This window comes from Sinohyriopsis cumingii, chromosome 11 (assembly GCF_028554795.1).
Source record: "Sinohyriopsis cumingii isolate HCF-2022 chromosome 11, ASM2855479v2, whole genome shotgun sequence".
Lineage (NCBI taxonomy): Eukaryota > Metazoa > Mollusca > Bivalvia > Unionida > Unionidae > Sinohyriopsis > Sinohyriopsis cumingii.
In genome coordinates, this window is record NC_142971.1 from 77,599,176 (window position 1) to 77,616,974 (window position 17,799).

Consider the following 17,799-nt stretch of genomic DNA (forward strand, 5'->3'; position numbering starts at 1 on the left):
ACGAATTTAACTAATCTGTTACTTCAGACAAAAATACATTTGAAATGAAGCACACATATATACATATGCTAAAAAATGAAACTCCAATGAGGTAAACTTTGACTCGATTTAATATACATTGGGAAATGAAGAAATATATAGATCATGTTCGTTTGAAAGCAGAAGAATGTGACAAGAAAAAAGGGTCATTATATATATATATATATATATATATATATATATATATATATATATATAAGCAGCAGGGAAGTTGAACAGACCAGTGCGTCCGGCCAAAATAAACCTTCCTACGCGAACTTTCTCCGTAGAAGCCTCAGAATTCACTTTTACAGCCTTCTACGGAAGCTAATTTCCATGCATTTCAGACCGGGTGCATCGGGTGGTCGCGCCGGTGTGTTAGTAAATATAGCATCCGAGACAGGAAAAATAAAATTTAGGAAATAATTTTTTGTTTTTTGTTGCAACGTGGGCTGCTTTTTCATGAATAAATTTGATCGAGACCAATTCAATACCGACTGCGTGGATCGTGAAGATTTATCGTGATGAAACCATGCGTCGTTGCCTGAGCGCGGCTGAACAAATTTTTAAACTTATTTATATCCATGTCACCGCTGCACCAGGTTTGATGGATATTTCGCAGCGTGTGTGTGTCTACGCCATTGAATACCGATAAAGTATTGCAATTGTCCCTAATCACCTTTGGAATCTGCATATATCTCTGTGTTACGTAAATAACATCGGTGTTTTTGTGTCTGCCACGCGAGAATATCCTAGCCGGGTTGGTCTGCTTGTCCAGCATAACATCATCGAATACAACAAGATTATTAACATCGCCGTGAAATTCTCCACGGATGCAGCTTCATTGATGTCCGTGATGAATTCGATTGTGCCTTCGTCGGTATTGTCACTAAATTCTTTTGACACTTGATAACATCGTTGATCGTCCACGGATGGTGCAACCAAGTACAATTTGTCCCATTTTAGCCATCGCATGATCAAATTTAGTAACAATTGCGTCTTACCAGATCCCGATGGGCCAATAATTATCATTCTAATCGAATTCGGTAATGCCGCGTGATGTTTCACTTGCTCGCGTCGTTTCGTGGCTGAAAAATCAATTACATTCATGTTACTAGAATACATGGATCTATATTGTGTTAAGTGCCGCACGCGCACAGCTACGATAAATCCAACCGAAATCGTTACACGCAACAACAGGAACGCAATTGCAGGAGAATGCGAAGTTTGCAAGACACGCAAGTTCAGATTTGTAAAAAAAAAACTAGAAGAACCGGAGGAGACATTGCCGCCTCCTTGACAAATCTACCTGGAACGCCCTGGGCAAAATATCCCGGAGATAAGCATCTACCAGGGTACAATTATTGTGGACCCGGAACGAGGCTCGATATCAGACTCGACGATAATAACCAACCATTTCAGGGTGAAAATCCGGTAAACGCTATCGATAAAGCTTGTTACTACCACGATCTCGCGTATCTCAGCGGGGATTTACAACAAAGGCATCTCGCTGATATCAAGCTAATTCACGCATTAGACGCGATTCCTAATAAAAGTTTCAAAGAGAAATTAGCAACCTGGCTGGTAAAAGGCGCGATGAAAGGTAAATTAGTACTCGGCGCTGGTAAATAATATGGAGCAGATATATTATTCTCTGCGAGGATTCTGGCGAGGAAAATCAGCGATCGCCAAACTCGCTAAAGCCGCTAAAGTAAAACAATCTGTCGCTGAATCATGGCTATCAAAACAGGCAATCTGGCAAATATATCTTCCTCCTCCTAAGAAAATACCGTACGCGAGTTTCACTGTCAGTGTACCTAATGAAGTCCATCAAGCGGATCTTATGTTTCTTCCTCACGATACCGTTGACGGTGTCACGTACAAATATGTCCTGACAGTCGTTGATATCGCTAGCAGGTATAAAGAAGCGGAGCCGTTATCGAATAAAACAGCAACGGAAATTGCCAAGGCATTTAGCGAAATTTACTCACGATCCCCGTTAACATGGCCGAATCTTCTCCAGGTTGATCCAGGTCGAGAATTTCTTGGCGCGGTTACTTCATTGATGAAAAAGAATAATGTTAAAATCCGTCGCGGTATTGTAGGTGTTCATCACAATCAAGCTATCGTCGAAAGATTCAATAAAACGCTTGCAGAACGATTATTCGGATACCAATACGCGCGTGAATTTATTCAGAATAATCGATCTCACGATTGGGTATCAAGATTGCCTCATGTAATCAACGCGTTAAATAACGAGACAACTCGAACAATAGCAATGAAACCCGCAATTGCAATTACAAAATCGAATATACCCCTAAAGCGAGATTCCACAATTCAACCTGTACTAGGTAGCGTCACAGTCAGATATTTATATAAAGAAGGCGAGGCTGAAGGAGGAAGAAAAAGAGCAACCGACCCAACCTGGAGCGTTACAACACACAAAATATCCGCTGTAACAAGATCGTCAGGAAGACCAGCTATTTATATCCTAGATTCGTTAGCGCCTCAACGCGGATTTACCAAGGAAGAATTACAAATAGTACCAGAAGATACTCAACTACCGCCATTTTCACTAAGATAATTTACTCGAATTCGTCCTAGTTGAGATAATTTTCTTACTCTCGACACGGCCAAATATACCAAATTTGACCAAGAAATTCTATGATCGACGATCCAAACTTGGCCATCTACGGTCAATCCCTGCGATGAGTGTATCGTTGTTGCGTAGCCTAATTTCCACGGTGATTTTTCTGCATTTATCGCGTCATTAAGGAGACTAATATCAACAAAGATAATATCATTTAGGACCAAAATCTTGTCCTTCCCACATGGCAAAATAATATTAATATTTTGTCGTCGAGTATCAGTGGGCCTGTAGCATAACGGTACCTGCAACGTGGGAAATTTCTCGCAATGCAGCTTGAATAACATTTCCTGAATAATATCACGAACAATTTTCCTACTAGCGACGATCAAATGATCGGGACGCCACAAATTTAGAAAATCGCTCATCGGAGTCTCGTCGATTATTTTCCTCATGACGTCACATTGAATCTTATTCGGCTGTAATCGAATCAATTTTTTGAATTCTGTTAGTAAAGTATCCGTCGATCTATAATCAGCGTCGATTTCCTCGTAATGATCAACGAAGTTTCTGAGCCATTCGTGAGGCGATTCGCCATCAATAGGATTAGATTGGCCGTGATCCCCGCACATTATCACAGCGGTATTTTTCCCTTCCAACCAAGTCAAGATCGATTTTAAAATATCTAAATTCATTGTGCAAATCTCATCGAATATTATAATCTTGTTGACATATTTGTCTCCCATTCGCACCGAGTCCCATGATCCACCGCTGTATTTGAAATAACTGTGATACGTGCAAGAATTAACGCCACGCTGCTTTATTTCTCGCGCTAATCTATGTGTCGGAGTCAACACGATCATATCGGAGTTCGCAAATAAATTTATCGCTCGCGTTGTTTTACCGCTACCGGCAGGTCCATTTAGGTAAACGAATTTGCTGCGTGAAATTGGGTCAAACGCAGATGCGGCTGTCGATATTTCTCCAAATTTACCTTGATGAAATTCATCGCGATCTTCAACATCGGCGTCTTCGCAATAATCTAGAATATCCTCTTTTTTTATCCTCCACGTTCCCCATGAACTACCGTCGGTGATTAAATTTTCCAACCTACATTGGTATTTTTTATCGATATTAAATGAATCCGTTGCGACTCTTACCGCGATATCAGAAAATTTGTTTATCATCGATAGCAAATTTATACTAACATAAGCGAGCATCGACGACCGTAAATGCGTATATTGCGCTGATTCTCCGTCAAGATAGCTAATCACGGTACCTAACTTTGCTCCATCAATCATAATATTCTCTCTGTTGCAAAATATTCCTCGTGATACCGTATCGGCGATTATAAAATCCATCTCGGCGTCGTTGATAAACAACCTAGCGTGCCGGTGTTTATGATCAACGGATCCACCTTGAGTAAATTTACCAATTATTTTCGTTCCTATATCGTTCGCGTTGTCACAGTCCGTCGGCAACCACACATTAGTTTGTTTTCTGTAAGATATAATCGCCTCGCTCACTGTCAACGACACTAACATCGACGAATCTAGCATGTATCTCAACAACACCGTAGGAACCCAACGGCGCTGAGATAAATGCCTTCCGAACCAAATATAGCAAATTTTATGTAAATTTTCAGCAAACTCGAATGACGTTACACAAGCGAATCCGGTCATGACAAAATCAGGCAACGGTCCGTTAATCGCTACTCTTGTCATCTCGCTGGTAGGATGGCCGAATTTAGCAAAATAATCTGCACAATCGCCATATCCAAGGAAACTTCCAGGATAACACGCGCTCATGTCAACGGAGATCATATATTCGAAATCGTACTTGGTATTCCACAATCCGCCATGGCCGTATTCGATACAACTAAGTTGAATATCAGCGAGATATTCGTTCCTTGTAGGCTTCCACGAGTTTTTCTCTCTAGCAGCGTGAGCAGCAACAGACGGAACTGTAAAGCAATTCGTTAGTAACTGATCGGGATTCGACGAATATTTTACCGCAAGTTTTCTCATCGACTCGTGTAATATTTCATCCCTGTAAATATCACCGCATGGCAAAATAAACTGATGGTATCTTTCTTCGCTCGAAAACAACCATATCGATATTGGATCAGAAACGCTTAATTTTTTGATAAATCTGAACATGGCATCGGAATTATTATTCTCCGCAGAAAATTCCGTAGAATTTTCCGTGGGATAAAATTTGACAATACGATCCCGCGGAAATATCATTACCGACTGCGACCACGCATGTGAATTATGATCGACAATCTCGATTGGTGCTCCTCGGGATCTATACGGCGATGAATATAATATTTCTCCCGATAACGTTTTCACCGTGATCGGTAATTTAAGTTTTTTACTCAACGCAGCTACATCGTCCACCGATGCACCATCAGCGACAGTCCCTGCCCACGCGTTAATTTTATCCAACCTCAACTGGGTCAGACCAGATCCACGTCGAGCGTTTTTCATGTGCTCGATGACATGCTCGGCCACGCAATTTATCATCGGTGATTCTTTCATCGCGGGTAGGTTTTTCACATCCGGGTTGTTATTTAGCCGATAAATTCCATAAACGACTGCACTAGATGGATATGCCCTAGCGTAATAAGGGCCATCGATTCCCAATAACAATCCGGGCTTAGAGTTTTTATCGAGAACAACGTTTTTCTTATCGCCACGCACTGGATCTCGTTTATCGCGAATAATCCAAGTATCGTCAGGCATTTGTGCGATAAATTGTATTCCAAAGATAAATCGCTCTTCTTTGTGCTCGGTTTTTATGTGCTCGATTATTTTCTTGGCTCGCTCCAGATTCATCGTAGCATCGACAGAGTTAGTTTTCCAGGTTGACCAAGTGTGAACAGCTCCATCGTCGAAGAACTCTTTCTTGGCTCGATCAACCTCAGGTATAATATATTCTGCCTCATCAAGATCAAATGCATCCATTGATTATATTTTAGACATATGTTTAAATTATAATGCATTGCACATGGATACTAATCGGTTCAACAAATAATTGTGTCAAATCCTGCAGAGGCGATTATTACGGCGCTCATGTACATGCGATTCGGCGTGGCAGCAAAGGACCACAGCGATGTTTAGTTTGCCAAGTTGGCACGCGAGGGAAAACTCGGTTGTGTTTGGCTTGTGGAGGAAAGAATTATCGAGAATTGCGGCGATATTATGAAAAAAGATCTTCCTCCGTGATAACATGCGAAGAAGATTATATTAATCGATTCAAATCAAATACGATTTAAACAGATAGATATTACTATATGAGTCTGAAATCAACGATTCCTGAAACAACAATGACATGCGAGTTTAAATCTCATCCTACGATCACTGGATACGAGGCGTCATCGGATGGCGTTGTCAGGCATATTAGAACAAAGAAACGTGTTGGTAACGTTGGTAAATTTGGTTACCTCAGATTTACTGTCAACAAAAGCAAAATAAATTATTTTAATCACAAATTTGTGTTCGAAGTTTTCAACGGACCTATCAGAGTCGGCCTTGTTATCGACCATATTGACGGAAATAAACTTAACAATAAACTGTTAAATCTTCGCGCAGTGACACAGAGTGAAAATTGCACATCCGGCAATACCGGCGGACAGCGACTAGCTAAGGCGGTTAAATCGATAAATCGAGAAACAAATGAAGAAATTGTATTCACATCGATGAATGCTGCTGCAAGGTACTTCGGTATTAATTCAGCCTCGGTACGATGTGTAACAGAAAAAATAATAAACGCGACATTTTCCTACCGATTTGATGTGTGGATCAACTTTTCTTATATTCCAATAATATCCGAAGAAAATTAATTAAATATTACAAATATAATATAAATGAACGAGGAGAATATAAACAATATCATCGAAGCTATCGAGGATCTGAAAAAAAACATAAATTTATCCTCAGATTTGGACGCAGGTAAAATCCGGTCCGAATTTGAAACAATTGTTCAGGGGAAGCTCGAGTACAGGTACACGCTACCGTCCGAATACAAGTTCATAAAGAAAATCCAGATTGCGATGTACCAATCGCTTGCGACTGTCAGCGATGATCAAATCGAGGATTTCGTTAAATTATCGACGCTGGTAGAAAAAGTTAGGTCGAGTTTATCAGACGAGTACGAGTCAAGAAAAATTACCAGCTCGCGTGTCAGGCAGCTAAAAAAGCTGGTCGATGAAAGTAAAATTAGCGTCAAAGATTCTTAAGATTCTCAAAATTAGCGTCAAAGATTCTGAAGATTTTATCACAAAAAAAAACAAAAATTTCTGATTTTTATTATTTTTTTAAATATTTTACTGAAATTGCACAATTTTCTTATTTCTGACTACCATTTACCCCAGCAGATTTGCTAAATTATATAAATTACTCAATTTGACGGGTATTTACCCCAGCAGATTCACGAAATTATATAAATTACTCGATTTGACGGGTATTTACCCCATCAAAAACATAAAATTACACAAATTTCTTAATTTCTCTGATTTTTATTAATTTTTTTTATTATTTACCGAACTAATTTATTTATTGAAATTGTGCAATTTTCTTAATTTTGACGGGTATTTACCCCATCAAAAACATAAAATTATATAAATTACTCAATTTGACGGGTATTTACCCCAACAGATTTACGAAATTATATAAATTACTCAATTTGACGGGTATTTACCCCATCAAAATTAAGAAATTTACTAATTTTGAAAAATTTCCTGGTTTTTATTTATTTTTTGGGCCATTTTTCTTTGGCGGAAAGATTACGATCTCACCAACAAATTGATACTCAGTGTTTCTCCGCGTATATCAAGCAAATTTCAGTTTTGATCCGTCAGTTTGAAATTTATCTTCGATAATAATCGATTGTGACATCGCAGATAAAACGGATTTACTGGCTCTTTTATTATCAAAAAACCCGGACATGCGCTAGGTGAAAACGAGTATAAGATAAATCCTTGCTGTGCCTGCTCTGACACAGACGAATCCACGTTGTAGCTACCTTCAACGACATCCGCGTGAAGATAAATCGCGATAACTTCCGTTATATTGACGATACCTGGCGAGATATGCCGCCCTTGCCCGGCAGGATCATTATTATGTTTGAGAATCGATTCTGATTGTATTTTTTTAGTCCACGCGGCATGTAATTTCGGAAATAAATCATCGATGGTATCAACGACGGATTTTCTCATTTTATCAACATCATAATCGGGAAATTTGAAATTTGGTAGCGTTTCCTCGGTTAATCCGAATACTGTCATGAATTTTTGTTTTTCTCCTGAATTTCTGATCAACTCGAATTTGCTAATAGGAAGAACATAATCGGCAATTGATATATCGTCGATTATCGCCCGAATGAACATACCATGAAAATATTCAACATCATTCGCGAGTTGATTTAAAATCTTCACGCGTCCGATAATTTCGCTGCATGAACCTGATTTATTTAAAATGCATTCATGAAAGGATTCCCGCAATAAATTTAATTGTAATTTATGTTCTTGAATAAATTCGTCGAGGGTTCTTCTTATCAAGATACCGTCTATGGGGAATATTGTCCTGTTAATATTGGTAGCGTCGAAGATTTTCACACCGGGGGGAATTTTAGGAAGAGGCAACCACGAGAGAATTCTTTCGTCCCTAAAAGTAAAAGCGAACATCACCAGGTTAAATTTGTGGTTGTTCATGAGATTAATGGCGCTGTGGATTATAGGTTTATGTCTGATATCTCCGTACCATCCTTCGTCGGTGGTAAAATCTGATTTTTTTGGCTCCGGTATTTCTGGAGGAGCTTCGTCGTGCCAACCTGGAATAATAAAATCAGATTGTTCTGGTTTTACCAGAGGTGCGATTTCGGGCCAACCTAGAACTGTCCTAATCGATGACTGGTAAATATCGACCATATACGGCGATTTTACTTCGATTATCGATGACAGCGTTGGTTCGTGTGCTAATATTTTTATTCCTGGTGTAGCATCGCCGGTTATATTCGATATTCTACTGGTAAGTTCCTTGTCGATTTGCTCAATTTCGTAACTTCCTGTTGGTATGCCAACGACGATCCAATCGGGAGTTCCATCGGGGCGGTTTTTATTGGCAAAAACAAGCGAATTATTCGATGATAATCTACCAAATGATTTCGACCTAACATTGGGCCAGCTATTATAGACGCGTAACTGTGACAGCGCAATTTCCTTGACGCTAATTGGTATTGGAAAATCGATACTAAATTCTGGCCTGGTTGAGCTTGCCGATATCAGCGTTGTTATCGGCGGTTTGTTATCGGCGGTGTCGTGTTTGTCACGATTTGAGTTAGTTCGGACATTATTGATATTCATTTGTTCAATCTCAGAATAGATATTTACCAACACGGAAAATTCGAGATCGGATATAACGCCGTCGTTGAGACTCTCAGAAAGCAGCGATGATAATTTCGAATACGCCTCGTTGACCTGGGATAGTTTACTCGTGTACAGGGACAATTTTTCATTTGTGCATGAGGATATTTTTTTTGCGATAATATTGAGAACACCGGCGATTGTCGTTGTCGATGAGATTATTATCGTTGCTGCGATCGGCGCGATTGTTGTTACCGCGGATAAGATTATACCTGCGCCGGCCATAATTGCGCTTACCGCGTACACAGCAACATCGATGGCAATTAATCTGCGTTGATACTTTTTTATTTTTACCTGATACTCGTCGAGGAGCTTTTTTAGCGAATCCTGCCATAAACGCGCCTGATTGTATCGGTAATCCGATGCAGTCATTTATTAGTTAGGTTATCTAACCAATTGCGTGTATTCCGGATAAATATTCGAAAATTACTTGACAATCGGCCATCATCACGGTTCTAATTGGTGGTTCTAGCTTAAAAGTTTTCGTTCTATTTTTAAATATTGTCATAACAAAAAACCCAGGATCATATTCACGAAAATCATAACCATCGTCTATTGTTACATTGAATTTTGTCATCAAGGAGATAATATATACTCGATATACGCCAGTAATTGGCGAGGTAAAGCTAAATGTGTTATTCTCAGGTGTCCAAGTAAGATCCTGTATTTTTACCACAAATGGTACATGGCAGGGAAGATTTTCTGTTTCTACTTCCGCTGGTATCGAAATACGCGCTAATATTCCAAGATTCATTGACGATATTTTTGTGTTAATATCGCTAATTTTTGTAGTTGCGTCGAGAAGTTACGTGTTCAAATCTCGAATCTCTCCGTCGTACAATAACATATCGACCTTTTGACGCGCCAAATCAGGCGTCGTGGAAATTTCCTCGTTAATTTTAGCAATATCCTCGTTGATTTTTCTCACATTCTCGCTGAGATCGTCGTGTGATGTTTTATCGCTTTTCTGACTCATTACGATATTTATTTCGGTAACATCGGCAAGAATATTAGTAATATCCTCGTTGATTTTTCTTACTCTCTCGTTGAGATCGTCATGCGATGCTTGATTGGCTTTTTTCTTTGCTAGCTCGTTTGCGGTGGTGGAGATATTATCAACGGATGTTTTTATATCCTCGTCAATTTTTTTACTAAGTTTACCTAAGGTATCGTCGAGTTTTTTAAGATCTCTATTTAGCCCGTTTAATCTTTTTGTCAATCTTTCTTGAAGATCATCGTGTAATGCTTTATCAGCCTTCAGAAGCAACGTCGCTGATAATTCGCTATCTTTTTGCTCAACATCCGCGATATTAGCCTTCAGGGGTAACTTCGCTATAATATCGGCGATATCAGCGATGGATTTTGATACCGAATCTGACAGGCTAGTAAATTGATTAATGCGATCGTTATATTCGTCTCGCTTGATTATATCAGTTATTTTGACGTTGCTTGTTTGTAATCTTCCTTCGCGGCTCTGAAAAATAGCAACTTCGCCAGGATCTACTTCTGACAGCGACAAAAGATTATTAATATCATCCCTCGTGGCGAACTTTGATAGATCGACGTCAGCTACTTCTGCTTCCTTCTTCCTGTAGATAAATCTACCATAAATATCAACCATGATATTTATCTACGGCGTATTTAAATACGATCCTATGATACGGGTCGGATGATTTTGAAATTGCGTCGAGGGCATCAATTGATTCTGGGCCTCATATCGGTGGATCCATTAACGTCTGCGTCGGAAGTGTCGAATACCAAATCGGAATATTTAACTTTGACACGTAATCGATAAATTCTTTTGGTGGAGCTAGTCCGTACGAGTCAAAATAAACAACTTCGCGAGGATTAATCGCGTAGGCGACCCAATGTGTGCCAGGGCCGGTATTTGAATCGAGATTTATTATTCCCGTCTCGGTGGGGTTTGGTTTTTCTGGTAGTTGATCCCGCATAAATACGCCTCTGAAAAATTTTATCTTTTTATTTTTTGCTTTATTTAGCAAATCTAGATTTGAGGCTGGTAGGCTAATTTCAGACCGGATCCGTACGGGGGTCGTCTTAGGTAAAGGCCGGATCCGTACGGGGGTCGTCTTAGATAGAGGCCGCTTCTCTTTTCTTTACCGTATCGCCCTCCCATTACTTTATGCGCTAATTTAGCACCTGCGGCTCCAACCGCACCTAACCCTAACGCTTTTGCACCTGCTATTAACGCGGGAATAGCAGCTAGCAGAGGGAAAATTCCACCTGTTTTGACCATGTCTCTGATGGCGCCTATACTAAGACTCACATGAACGCCGGAATTCGCTGATTTAGCTTTGGCGAAACGTTCACGTTGACCCCTAGTTAGCGATAGTTTGTTAGGACCACCATGAATTTGATCATTTTTCAAGGTTAATTTCAAACCGCATCGCTTTGCTGTTGCTGTTTGGAGTTTTTTCATCTGACCCTGGGTCAGAGTTACGCTGACGTGTTCGTATGGCATATAATAATCGTTTAATCTAAATTTAGAAATCTAGGTTTTGTTACATTTTCTCGACAGGCGCGTCGATGACTCTCATTCTACCACTAATTCCCTCCAAGATCATTGTTCTATCGCTGAGAATCACCGCGATTGCCCTAGCTGGTCCAGCTGTGTTAATTCTGGCTTTGAAATGAATATCAACGACGGATTGTTTTACCAAATCGAGATGTTCCAGGGAAAAGTAATAGATAGGATAAAATTTATTGAAATCCAGCTGCGATATTTGCAATCCGGTATCGATATTTTGATCGCGACCCATGAAACACAACAAGCGATGATATGCGCGGGCCGTCGAGTAATTTTCAAAATCAATTGATATTTCCTCTGATGGTTCTTGTTGCCCGTTTATCCTCAACGACACGTTTGTTGCTGCGAATTTATCGAATATCATGTGACTGTGAGTTTGATCGTATCTATTTGCGGCATGAAGAGCCACAAAGATGTGTCTGGGCGCCGAGACACCGTGTTGTGACGCAATTCGCCAGGTAAATATTCCGTTAATATTAACGTCGATAGAGTCGGTCGTAGTTGTTAGCCAGGACATGACAGACTTGCCACCCTGATTCATGAATGACAATATTTTTTCTTCCTCAAGCATCGATGGGACTATCGCTGGCATCCACAAAGTAAATTTGGTTAGTAATATTTTGCCTCGATCACCTGCCACACCTGCTTCTCGCCAGATGGCTCTGTCATTGCCTGTGTCGTCTCGAACGAAAGAAATCGTGTGTTTCGCTCCGTAAATGACTTTCCTGAAGTGCCTGCAAAATCCAAAAATATGAGATAGCGGAATTGCACAGGAAAATCTTCGATCATCTCCCTTTAACATAAATCTTCGCGTGGCAAATTCGAGGTTGTAATTGTCATTGGCGCCGAGCATTACACCAACGTTTGTGGCGTCAGCATTATTAGCGGCATTTCTCGGTACACCGATGTTATACGGGAGATGATCAGCGTGATCAGAGTTATACTTGGCAAACATCATACTAGGTACAGCCGATCTGGTAAAATCATCCGAGTATCTAGCTAGGCCTATTATCGTCGTTGCTATATCAACGTTGCCCGTGATTGACTCGATTTCTCTTCCATCGATCATGTAAGTGGCACTCTTGAATAATGCCATGATGCCGTTGTTGACAAATCCGACTTTAAAATCTGCGCCATAGTCGGTATTATCCGCCTTCTTAATTTCCCCAACAACTTCGATATACGCCTCAGATGGAATAAAATATCTTGTTGTATCGTGAACTTGAATTTCCAAGCGATTAATCGCATTTGGTGTCACTGTGTCGTGCGAGAAATACTGGAAATCACGCACGGATGTGTCTCTACCTACAGGCTCGTCCATGTCGAACACTTCGTTTGACACTTGTGCGAACATTTATTATTAAGAAATTCATCTAAAACGAAGACCGCTGCCCGATATGAAACTTGTGTTTGCAACTTCCTGTGCTACTTCCTTTGCGAGATTTGTGTTAGCAACTTCCTGTGCTAGTTCATTTATTTTTTTATTTGCTGCATCGTTTATAGCTTTACTGACCTCGGGGGGCATTTCGCTGGTGCTAGGTAATTTGACGGGCTGCTTTTTTTTACGCACCAAATTTGATATTTTACCTTTGACAAAATCGAAGCCTTTACTGGCCAAATTACCAATACCAGAAATGACAGTCTCGCCAATCTTTCCTATTGCTTTTGACGCGAATTGCTTAACTGTGGGTCCGATTTTAGGGACTACTCGCGTGACGAGGCTTTTAACGATGTCGCCGAGTCCATTACCGTGAATATATTTATATACGGGCAATCGAGAGTTAACTACGCGGACCTGTCTAGGTCTGCGCTGATGTTTGTGAACAATCATCTTATTTCAATTGCGTTGTTTTAATCGATGAGTTCATCGACGAGTTCCTTGTAAATGTAGGAATCGATGACGCCGCCGCGAAACAATCGCTGACAAATATCTGAGGCCTCGTTGATTATTTCACGAGAATTATTTCCAGCTCGTTTTCCTCCGATTAATATTTCGAGGCGAGATACATCGTTGACAACGCTGTCAGGGCAAATGGTATATCCGCTTCCTGTTTTTGGTTCTGGCGATGAATCACCAAGCAACGATGTTAATATGTCTTCCACCTCTTCTTCTTCTTCTGGTTCTTTTATTTTTTCTAGAAATTTTTGGTAACCCGGATCGTTAAAATCGACGTATCTTTTCTTTGAAGCAAAATACACAGCGGGAATCCATTCATCTTTGGTATATTTTTCGAGAAATCTGGGAGATAAATATTTTCCTCTTTCGCCGAAACCAAATTTGGCTGCCTCAATTAAATTTCTCTCGTCTTCCAATTCCTTGAGTCCTTTTTCAGTAAAATGATCTTCGGGCGCAGTTCCTACAATTCTGGCTTCCGACTCTGCGGAAAAAGATGCAGGAGGTTTATCGATGAATTTTATTTTGGGTCTTTCCTCTATTTTCAAAGATTGTGGTGTCACCGGAGATTTAGGTTTTCCTTTTTCCCGATGTTGTCTCATATTATACAAAAACCTATCCCGTGCAGATCTATAAAATCGATTATAAATCGGGTCAGACTTCTTCGCCTGGGATGAATTAACTCTAGCTCGGTATATATTATTATACCAAATGTCTCGCGATTTAATTTTTTTTAATCCATCCTTCGTTAAAAAACTCTCCCTACTGTTGAAAGAATCTTCCGCAAACGCACCAAGTGCATCAATATTATCACCAAGCAGGTCAAATTGTTTTTCCATAGTATTCCAACCATCATCAGTAAATTTTTCTTTTATTATATCTCGAGGCTCTCTCTCACTCTTCTCCTCTTCTTCTTCTTCTTCTTCCTCTTCTACTTGCTGTGGTTGTTCTTGTGGCACTTGTGCTTGTGCTTGTGCTTGCTGCAATTGTTCTTGCCGCGCTTGTGCTTGTACTTGTCCCTGGTGAATTTGTTCAAGCTGACCTGGCACTGTTCGAGTATGTTCCTCAATATCTTTCACCATGGGAACAATTCCAAGTTTCCTGAGTTCCTGATCTTTTTTATCGCCATATGCGATTCGCTCAGCTGTTTCGGTGACTGGACTTAACAATCTCGACGATAAATCGGTAAGATGATACTTCGCGTCTTCGTAATCACGAACATTTTTCTTGAATAATTTTTTTGCCGGGATAAATTTCTTTAGTGCCGCTAATTGTTCTCGCGCTAATCTAGCGGAATGAGGCTCTCCAACTGTGCTAGTTTTCGAACTCATATTATTTTCAAGTATATTATTTTAATGCGACATAAAATTGGCCAAAGCAGCCCCCAATGACAACAAAAAAAATTAACACAAAATATTATTCCCAATAATTTATTTTTCCTGTCTCGGATGCTATATTTACTAACACACCGGCGCGACCACCCGATGCACCCGGTCTGAAATGCATGAAAATTAGCTTCCGTAGAAGGCTGTAAAAGTGAATTCTGAGGCTTCTACGGAGAAAGTTCGCGTAGGAAGGTTTATTTTGGCTGGACGCACTGGTCTGTTCAACTTCCCTGCTGCTATATATATATATATATATATATATATATATATATATATATATATATATATATATATATATCACCTTGTAATAAATGACACACCAGGAATTTGAAAATGCTAACAGAGAACTGATGCAAACTAGAAGTGTCAGAGCTTAAAAACAGCATATTAACAGTATAGCAGTTAATATATCAGTGCCTTCATTTAATACATTATTCGGTCCTTTAATGGATATCTTCACTGCTGTATACTACTATACAAATGTTTTTTTTTTTCTTTCAGATTGTGGCTTATTCAAGTTGTTCCAGCGTGATATGCTTCTGTATATGTTTGATTTCTTAATTTACATTCTATTTTAAAACCCACATGTCTTCCCGTTAGGAGATAGTTTCAAAGTTTCCTTGAATACAAAATGCAAAATTAGACTCAGATTTTGGTGGATCAAATTCTCGTATGTTTTCCTATTGTCTATATATTGGTGTAACTACGCTTAGGCGCAACAATATTCTTTTAAACAATATTTTGTGTGGTGACATGTCAACAAACAGTAGGAACATGTTGCAATTATATTATAAGATGCTAAATGCTGTCGTCAATGTAGTATATGCATCTTAAGTAGATGTGTTTGCTCTTTAAACGATTAATAGGCTCATTAAATATAACTATAAATTAATATAAATTAGATCAAGCATATAATATAACATTTTAAATATGCTAAAATATATGAAAACATTTTTCGCTCAGTGTTTGACGGTAGGAACATCTTGCTATTTTAATGGTTAAGTAGATCATGCTAGCACGATATGTTAATACGTTATCGATGTTACCCAATGAAAGCAGCATCACTTTCAATTAAATATTTACCCATGTTCCCTTTCAAATTGTTCCTAGTTATTATTAAAGCGTTGTATCTGTCTTTCAAAAGATACGGATGAACAGTGAAGAAAGCGTTATTTTTATTTCATTTTTCCTCAGCATCTAAACACAGTCCTTCAATCTCGGATCAACAGAGATTATTTGGCCTCATTACGCTTCTTCGAAGGACAGTCACTATCTGCATCACACTGCATAACTACATGATAATATATGAATATTATATGTCGGTTGCGGTGTAATCTTTTATGCACGGTCAAGGAGAACAGAATGCCACACTTGCTGTTTTAATCCTTTAGACGAAATTATAAGCATCATGTTGTCTTCTTCTCATAAGTTGTCATTCATAAATATTCAGCCATACACGATTCAACGTTCTTGTAATAGTTATATTGCACATGCCTCCAGAGGCCGTGTCAGGACTCAGCAAAACTACTAATCATTCATTGTTGAATATATACGTTTGATTGGGCTGCGTAAAACTCGTCCCTGCAATCCATGTTATTGGCTGCATTTTGGTATGCGAAAATATATTTATGTTAGCACTGTTTCATCAGTATTTATATACAAATATGTACCTCTAAAACACGCGAATCTCTTGTCAAGCTCTATGTGGTTGTTTTACGCACAATATCTAATGCATTATAGGCACGGCTTGTACTAGTTAGGGGATATAAATGTAATTTCCTAAAAATGGTATTTTTTATCTTTCGACAAAAGGATCATTTTAAAAATGATACAATCCAACGTCTAGCAGAAGCGTAAGGAATTCCAGGGTTTTCTCCTCTTCTCTCTCTCTCTTTAGTTCTCTCTACTTCATACCATCTCTTTCCTGACGTTTAGCATGCATTTCGATTTGTCGAAATTTCATCGTTATTTCATTTTCCCCTCTGTTAGTCCTTTTTTCAGTTAAAGCTATTGACCTTAATTCTGAAATGTGTTCCGTGGGTGAGGGAGTGGTCGTAAACGCTAACATTGGCTGATCTCTGCCGTCTCACCTATGCCAGCTTTGTCTATCGTTGTTGTTGATCTATTGGGAATTTGGGGCTATTTTGAGGTGTTGACCCAAAATATCAAACAAACTTGGAGTAAAAGCGATGAGCAAAATATTGGCATCCGAAAATGTCATTAGCAGGATATTGTCGTTTTGTCTAGGGTTTTGCCAAACTGAGCGTCTAGAATAGCATCAAGTATCACCGCCAGATGTTGAGCGCTAGAATAATAGTCTGCAGGAATTCGCATATTATAAAAGCTCCACTGAAGTTTGGTTGGTGATTCTCATTTAGATTCGTGAAATCTAGGACCAGTTTCACTCAAGTGTTATTGCACGTGATTGTCGCTGATTATAACGGTACATCTCAATTGATTTTCACTGAGAATTTTGACACGAGTGGGATGAATGATTTCTATTAGAGCCTTTTTCAAATGCTCTTCATATTAAAAATGGTTGGCCTGAGTTAATTTGGCCATGAAACAAAGAGTTGAAGATGTTAAACTTTTTTACTAATATCATTTAGCATAAAGACCAAAACATTTCTAAAGTTAGATTTATATATAAAAAGCTGGGTAAATATTTCTTTGAATTTCTTCTTATAGCGGACAAGCAATAATACAATGGAATTCATTTTAGATGATCATGTTACAAATTTGACACAGCTATTCCTCAGCAAATACGTTCATATCAACCCGTGTTACCTATGATTGGCAAGTTCCCCACTATAAGCATTGCGTGATGTAGCGTTATTTAACATCCATCAAGGGTCAATGCAGTATGATAGAAAACATAATATTTCAGATACATAATTAGTGGAGAATTGACAGTTGTTGAATTTCTCATGTATCAACTTTGAA

The 17,799-nt window shown here is 39.1% G+C and overlaps 1 long non-coding RNA gene across 1 annotated transcript in view; it reads left to right on the top strand.

The window, feature by feature from the left end:
• LOC149788794 (uncharacterized) overlaps positions 1-16,022 on the top strand; it is a 46,188-nt gene extending 30,166 nt beyond the window's left edge. The window contains exon 6 of the long non-coding RNA XR_016424430.1: positions 15,358-16,022. This is a non-coding gene — a long non-coding RNA (uncharacterized LOC149788794). The remainder of the gene's footprint in view (positions 1-15,357) is intronic.
• Positions 16,023-17,799: the final 1,777 nt, after the last annotated feature.